The following is a 6611-nucleotide window of genomic DNA, read 5'->3' on the forward strand; positions in this document are numbered from 1 at the left end:
AGTAATGTGATGTAAGTGAGCAGTGTAATGTAAGGGAGCAATTCTGTGTAAGTGAGTAATGTGATATAAGTGAGCAGTGTAATACAAATGAGCTGTATAATATAAGTGAGTAATGTTGTAAATGAGCAGTGTAATATAAGCGAGTTGTGTAAATAGTGATTTATGTGACTTCAGTTATTTCTTATTAAACTGAAATTGATGTGACTTCAGTTATTTTATTAAACTGAAATTGAAGTAAAAAGTTTTTTGGAAAACCACATCCTGGCTTCAGTCTTCATTTGCTGCTGAATTGTGTTAATACGCATATAGAAACATAAGGAGAGCAAGAGATTGATTGTTAGAGTCAGTTTATTTTTAATTAATAATACTATAGTAGTTCAGTTTCCTTTACATCTTTAACTAGCTGTTAATTTATCAATTGAATGGGTGACCTATCCTCATTAATCATGCAAACACTTGCCCCCAGAGAGAATTGGCAGGAGCCGCCACTGCACTGGAATAAGAGCACAAACGCACACAAGCAATACTGCTCTTACGAAAATTAGCCAGGGTTTTACTACAAATAAAATTAAAAGAAAAATGGTAAATGTAGTTTAACCATATTAACCACAAATTAACCCAGGTTTTACTACACTAACCATAATTTAACCATGGTATTTGTAGTGAAATTGTGGTTATACAAATGGTTATCCGCAAAAAAAAAAAAAAAACATGGTTACACTTTTACTATATAGTCAAAAACTTAGCTATCAGGCTAATCGGGTATCTGTATGCTATGCTAGTACATAAGCTAACTAATACAGATATCAGGTTTGCCAACTTTCAAGTTTATCATCATTTCAACCATATACAGCCAGTTAGTAGTACACAGTGAAACAAACAAAAAACAAAATCTCACTCCAAGCTGAACTCGAACATTGACAACCCTGATGTCTGTATTAGTTAGCTTCTGTACTAGCATAGCATACAGATATCCGATTAGCCTGAGAGGTAAGTTTTTATGTTACAGGAATTTGCACCTACCATGTTTTCACAATTATTTTTAATTTAATAATGGGTTAAATTTAAATGTTAAATGTCCAAAATTTTATTTTATAAATAAAACTAATTAATGACATTCTAGGCCGGCTAGGGGTTAGATTTTAACCTAGCACGGACCCCCACCCTCTTGCCGTGCTTCTGCTTTCTCACGCACAGCTTGCAACGTCCCCTCCCCGGGCCACCGGCATCAGGCCAAAGTTGTTAATTCTAGGTCGCTAATCGCAGGACGTTCTTCGAACAGGCCAAAATTGTTCATTCCGGACTAGGTCGCTAAATCGCGGGACGTTCTTCGAACAGGCCAAAGTTGTTCATTCCGGACTAGGTCGCTAATCGCGGGACGTTCTTCGAACAGGCCAAAGTTGTTCATTCCGGACTAGGTCGCTAATCGCGGGACGTTCTTCGAACAGGCCAAAGTTGTTCATTCCGGACTAGGTCGCTAATCGCGGGACGTTCTTCGAACAGGCCAAAGTTGTTCATTCCGGACTAGGTCGCTAATCGCGGGACGTTCTTCGAACAGGCCAAAGTTGTTCATTCCGGACTAGGTCGCTAATCGCGGGACGTTCTTCGAACAGGCCAAAGTTGTTCATTCCGGACTAGGTCGCTAATCGCGGGACAATCTTCAAACAGGCCAAAGTTGTTAATTCCGGACTAGGTCGCTAATCGCGGGACGTTCTTCGAACAGGCCAAAGTTGTTCATTCCGGACTAGGTCGCTAATCGCGGGACGTTCTTCGAACAGGCCAAAACTGCTAATCCAGTGTTGTTCGACTGGAAGCAGAGCAAGACAGATTACTGTTATACACAGTAATTTAATTATTTCACTTAACAATAATTTTGAAAAAGCAGTGGTGTCATGCACCTCAAAAAATTAAGGTTCTGCCTAAATGTAAGCATAACAATTACAGTGTATAATGTTAAATCAGTATTTTAGAACTGCAGAATACACACAAATATCTGCATTCATCTCGAAAAAAGCGAATTTGTTCCGGATTTGAATACGATGTGATAGGATATGTTAATTATACATTATAATTAACTGCCAGAGATCGTGGTGCATGTGGAAAACAGCAGAATTGGCTCTTTGAAATATATCAGTTTATGTATCATGTGAAAAACCCAGACCCACATAAAACCTAAATTAATTTCACTGTAACTAGGCTATAATTACTTTTTAAAGTCATTCTAAAATAGGAACCAAAGCGCGATTCGCTATTAGTCCTAGAGATTCAGTTTTCTACGTATTCTGTAGTTTATTGTGAATAAAAAACATCTCTGTGGAGTTTGTCCTATGCGGAAGTAAAATTCTCACAGAAACGACTCCAGAAGCCTAAAGTAGCGTATTTATAAGTATAAAGAAAATCTAGTTTCTACATTATTTTTCTATACATTGACTCATTGGGTCTCTAACCTGCAATATGCACTTTAAACGACTTCTTGAAAAAAACAAGTCCAAATTCTCGTATAGTAAACGGACAGGGCAGTTTTACAGTTGAATAAAAAACTCCAACTCTCTACCTACCTGAAATTAATATGAAGACACTGGAAAAGAATTTCATTTTCAATGCGTTCCGGAAAACCTTCCCTGCTGAAAAAAAACAAAACAAACAATAGCAAATACAAATACCATTACAAACATTACAAACCATCAACTTTTAACCATTAAAAGAAGGTGACCAATTACCAGTAGAGACCAACAGGGACAATTACAGTTTTTCTATTAAAACATTTACAATACTCATTATAACCAGAATAACCATTACAAATTCTGTGATGGTTTCTATTAGCTTCAAAATGCGTAATGCAACGCTTGAATGTAAAAAGCCCTTGTCCGTGTTTTCGCTACTTATATTGTGGACTTAACCCATTCAACATCAAGAAACAGAATGGTCTTTCCCCCCCAAAAAAAAAAAAAAAAAAAAAAAACAGGAGCCAATTTCATTGGTTAAGGTTAGTGTTAAGTCATGTGTCTTTAGAATCATCTGCGGGGAGTTTTTTTACTCCTTCAAAATGTGTAACTAGACAGATAAACCAAGTAGGCTTACTTCATCGGCTCTAAAGCTTACATTGACGGCAGAGAAATCATTCCAGATGTTTTGAAGATAACCACTTTTTATCTGCCATTTAGTTTACAATTACTATATGGCTGTTTGCCAATATTTTCAAATTTAGAAGGAGAAAAGCAGAGCTTTTTTCTCTCTCCCTTTAACTCTTTTTTATTTGTTCGAGTCTGCAGTTTTTGATGGTGTTAAAGTTATGTTCTATTAATGCCAGAGGTTTGAGGAACTTGGGCAAAAGAAAAGCTTTTTTCCTTTTTTTTGCAAAAAATACAAAAGTGACTTAATTTTCATTCAAAACTCATTTGTGCCCTGAGGATTTTAATTTTTGGAAAAACCAATGGGGAGGTGAGATGTGGTTAGCTCACGGTTCCAGTCACTCTGGTGGAGTTGCCATTTTGGCACATTCTTTTCATGGAAAATGTGTATTGAGCAAAGGGGACTCTAAAGGTCATTGGATAATATTACTGATTGATATGAATGATTGTAAATTCATTGTTAATGTTTATGGGTACTGATCAAAAGATGCAAACTCTTTGTTATTAGGTGAAACTGAAAATGGTCAACTCTACCATGAGAAGCAACCCTAATGCTAAATTAATTATTGGTGGTGACTTTAATTTGGTCATGAATGGTTTCATGGATAGATTTCCTCCTAGAGCGAACAGCGAGTCTTGGCATAATCGATATTAGGAGGGTAAAAACAATCCCCTCAACTAAGCAGTTTACTTGGAGCAACAAAAATGTCTCATTACAATCCTGTATTGACCTTTGGTTGGTTTCTTCAGATTTAGAGCAATTCATTTTAGATACATCTATATTGCCTGCTGCTCTAACTAACCACAAACTGATTAGTCTTAAAATTGCATTATCGGGGCGGGGCGTAAGGATAATAGATTTAGTGGTGGATATTGGAAACTCAATAAATCATTATTAAACTATGATGACTTGAAATCCATTATAGAAAGACTTACATAAGCACTGGAACTGTGAAATAAACAGTGTTGGGCAAGTTACTTCCAAAATGTAATACATTATATATTACTAGTTACTGTCTTAAATTTCAGCTGAAATTAATAATTTAATAGAGAAAGGCACTTTCACTTTTGAAGATCGGGTCACTTTGAATAAACTCCAAAACAAACTTGACAAAATATATGAAGCAAAAGCCAAGGGAGCTTTTATTAGATCAAGAAAACAGTGGTTAGAGACGGGAGAAAAAAAAAAAAAAAAAAAAAAGTAAATACTTCTTTAATCTTGAAAAAAGAAGGTGGAGGTCAATGTGATTAGGAAAATGAAAATTGATGGTGTTGTTTGGGAGGATAAAAATCTTCTCATCCCATATTACAGAATTTTTTGGTAAATAATATACAAATGACTCCAATATTATTGACCCTTTTCTTATTTTAAATTATTTTACTTCAAAGAGAACTGTTAGTAATGACTTTAATTGTACATGTTCTAAAAAAATATAATTGGAAGAAGTTAAAGAGGCCATTAATAACTTTAAAAAATAATAAATCACCAGGGAGTGACGGGTTGACTTCAGAACTATAAAACTTTTCATGACCATTTATCTAAATTTTTACTGGCAGTTTATGAAGAATCATTTGTCAATGGATACTTTCCACCATTAATGAGAGAGGGTGTTATTACTCTCTAGTACCAAAATCTCAAAAATATACTCTTTTGGTCGATAATTGGAGCCCAATCACATTATTAAATAACGACTACAAAATTGTGGCATCTATTCTGGTGGAAAGGCTCAAGTATGGCCTGGATGACTTGAATGATGAGTGCCAGTCTGGGTTCATAAAGGGTCGCCACATATCCAATAATATAAGGTTAGTTCTTGATTTGATTGATTATCGTGATTTAGTTTTAGATCCTGCTCTAATTATGTTTTTAGACCAAAAAGCCTTTGATACTGTTAGCCACAATTTTATTTTTAGTGTATTACATGACTTTGACTTTAATAATTATTTTATCAATGCAGTAAAAACATTGCATGTAAGAGGAAATAGTTGCGTGTTAAACTTATATCTGGAACAACACCACAATTCTCGATTCACAGAGGAATAAGACAGGGTTGTCCTGTTTCCCCCTTTTTCTGTAAGTTACTAAAATTTTACACTTAATGAAAAACAAAAACAATGTGATTAGATTAGAATAGGGGTATTAGAATTAATGATAAAGAAATAAAAATCTCACAATACGCAGATGACACCACGCTTTTCTAAAAGATCAATCAGAAGTTCCTAAAGCATTGGAGATCATTAAAGACTTTTCCCAGGTGCTGGCCTATCTCTTAATATTTCAAAATGTGACATTGTCTTTAAAAAATATAGATAAAACAGCAATTTGTGGAATTCAGCTTAAGGATGTAATTAAGTATTTGGGTGTAAACTTTTTTTAATTCAAATATTGTCCTTACAGAACTTAATCTCAATCCTGTTAAAGACATGATTAGAAAGAAATTAAATTCTTGATTAGCAAGAGATTTGTCTCTCGCTGGTCGAGTCTTGTTGTCAAAGGCAGAGGGTCTATCAAGAGTCTCTTATCTCTTCTCTGTAAAGGATAAATTATAAAATTTTATTTTGGGGCTTCGTTAAAAGAATATAACACTGTATTTAATGCCATTCCTAGTGGTATAAAAACTCCTTTGAAAGGAGAGCAAACTTTTAATCCTATTTCTTTTTTGATGGTTGAGGACAAATTTAATAACCGCTTTTTTTCAAAATCATATCAACAGAAAATCTACTCCGTCTTCTTTTAAATGGATGTAACTTTACAATGTTCATTGGAATGTTGTTTGGTCTCTTCCACATAGATATTTATTAACAAGCAAAATAAAAGTTACATTTAAAATATTACAGATGCTACCCTTGTAATAGTGTACTTAAGTATATGCAAAATATAAAAAAAATAAATAAATAAAAAAAAGTACTTTCTGTGATATAGAAGAGACAATTATACATTTTTTTTTGTGAATGTGTTTGTTACATTTTTTTGGAATCTCAAAACAAAACAAAAATATCAGAATAGGTATTAACACTTGTGATATTTTTTTTAATTATAACTGGAGTTCCCATATTCAATATATTGTTAATCTTTTTATTATACTTGGCAATTTTTTTTATTCACAAATGTACATTTTTGGGTAAGAACCCACTACTGTAAATTTTTCTGGTTGACTATAATTCTTACGTTTTGTCTTTGGTGGGCATAAAAAAAAAAACATTCAAAAGTCAAAAATTGCTTTCACTGTTTAACCTTGTATAATTCCCCCCCCTCTGGCTCATGTTATGCTATTTATCTTTTTTTTTTAAGTTTATTTTACTTTTTTCCTTGTATTATTTTTGAGATATTTTGTCCTCTAGTGTTCTTGATATTGTAAAGTTATGTAGTTGCTATAAAGTATTTAGGCATAAAAAAAGCACATTAAACATTTAAAAAAAAAAAAAAAAAATTCTGCATAAATCTTTGCACCGTGAAATGGCCGGCCCTGGCCATAACAT

At 33.8% G+C, this 6611-nt stretch overlaps 2 long non-coding RNA genes across 2 annotated transcripts in view; one reads left to right on the forward strand and one right to left on the reverse strand.

The window, feature by feature from the left end:
- Window positions 1-6611, forward strand: part of LOC107725727 (uncharacterized) — a 19468-nt gene that overhangs the window by 11331 nt on the left and 1526 nt on the right. The gene's annotated exons all lie outside the window — the stretch shown is intronic.
- The window catches only part of LOC107725726 (uncharacterized), an 11425-nt gene that overhangs the window by 3807 nt on the left and 1007 nt on the right, over window positions 1-6611 (reverse strand). The window contains exon 2 of the long non-coding RNA XR_001638154.1: window positions 2559-2624. This is a non-coding gene — a long non-coding RNA (uncharacterized LOC107725726). The remainder of the gene's footprint in view (window positions 1-2558; window positions 2625-6611) is intronic.

The sequence above is a fragment of the Sinocyclocheilus rhinocerous genome, unplaced genomic scaffold (assembly GCF_001515625.1).
Source record: "Sinocyclocheilus rhinocerous isolate Xijiao unplaced genomic scaffold, SAMN03320098_v1.1 scaffold1057, whole genome shotgun sequence".
NCBI lineage: Eukaryota > Metazoa > Chordata > Actinopteri > Cypriniformes > Cyprinidae > Sinocyclocheilus > Sinocyclocheilus rhinocerous.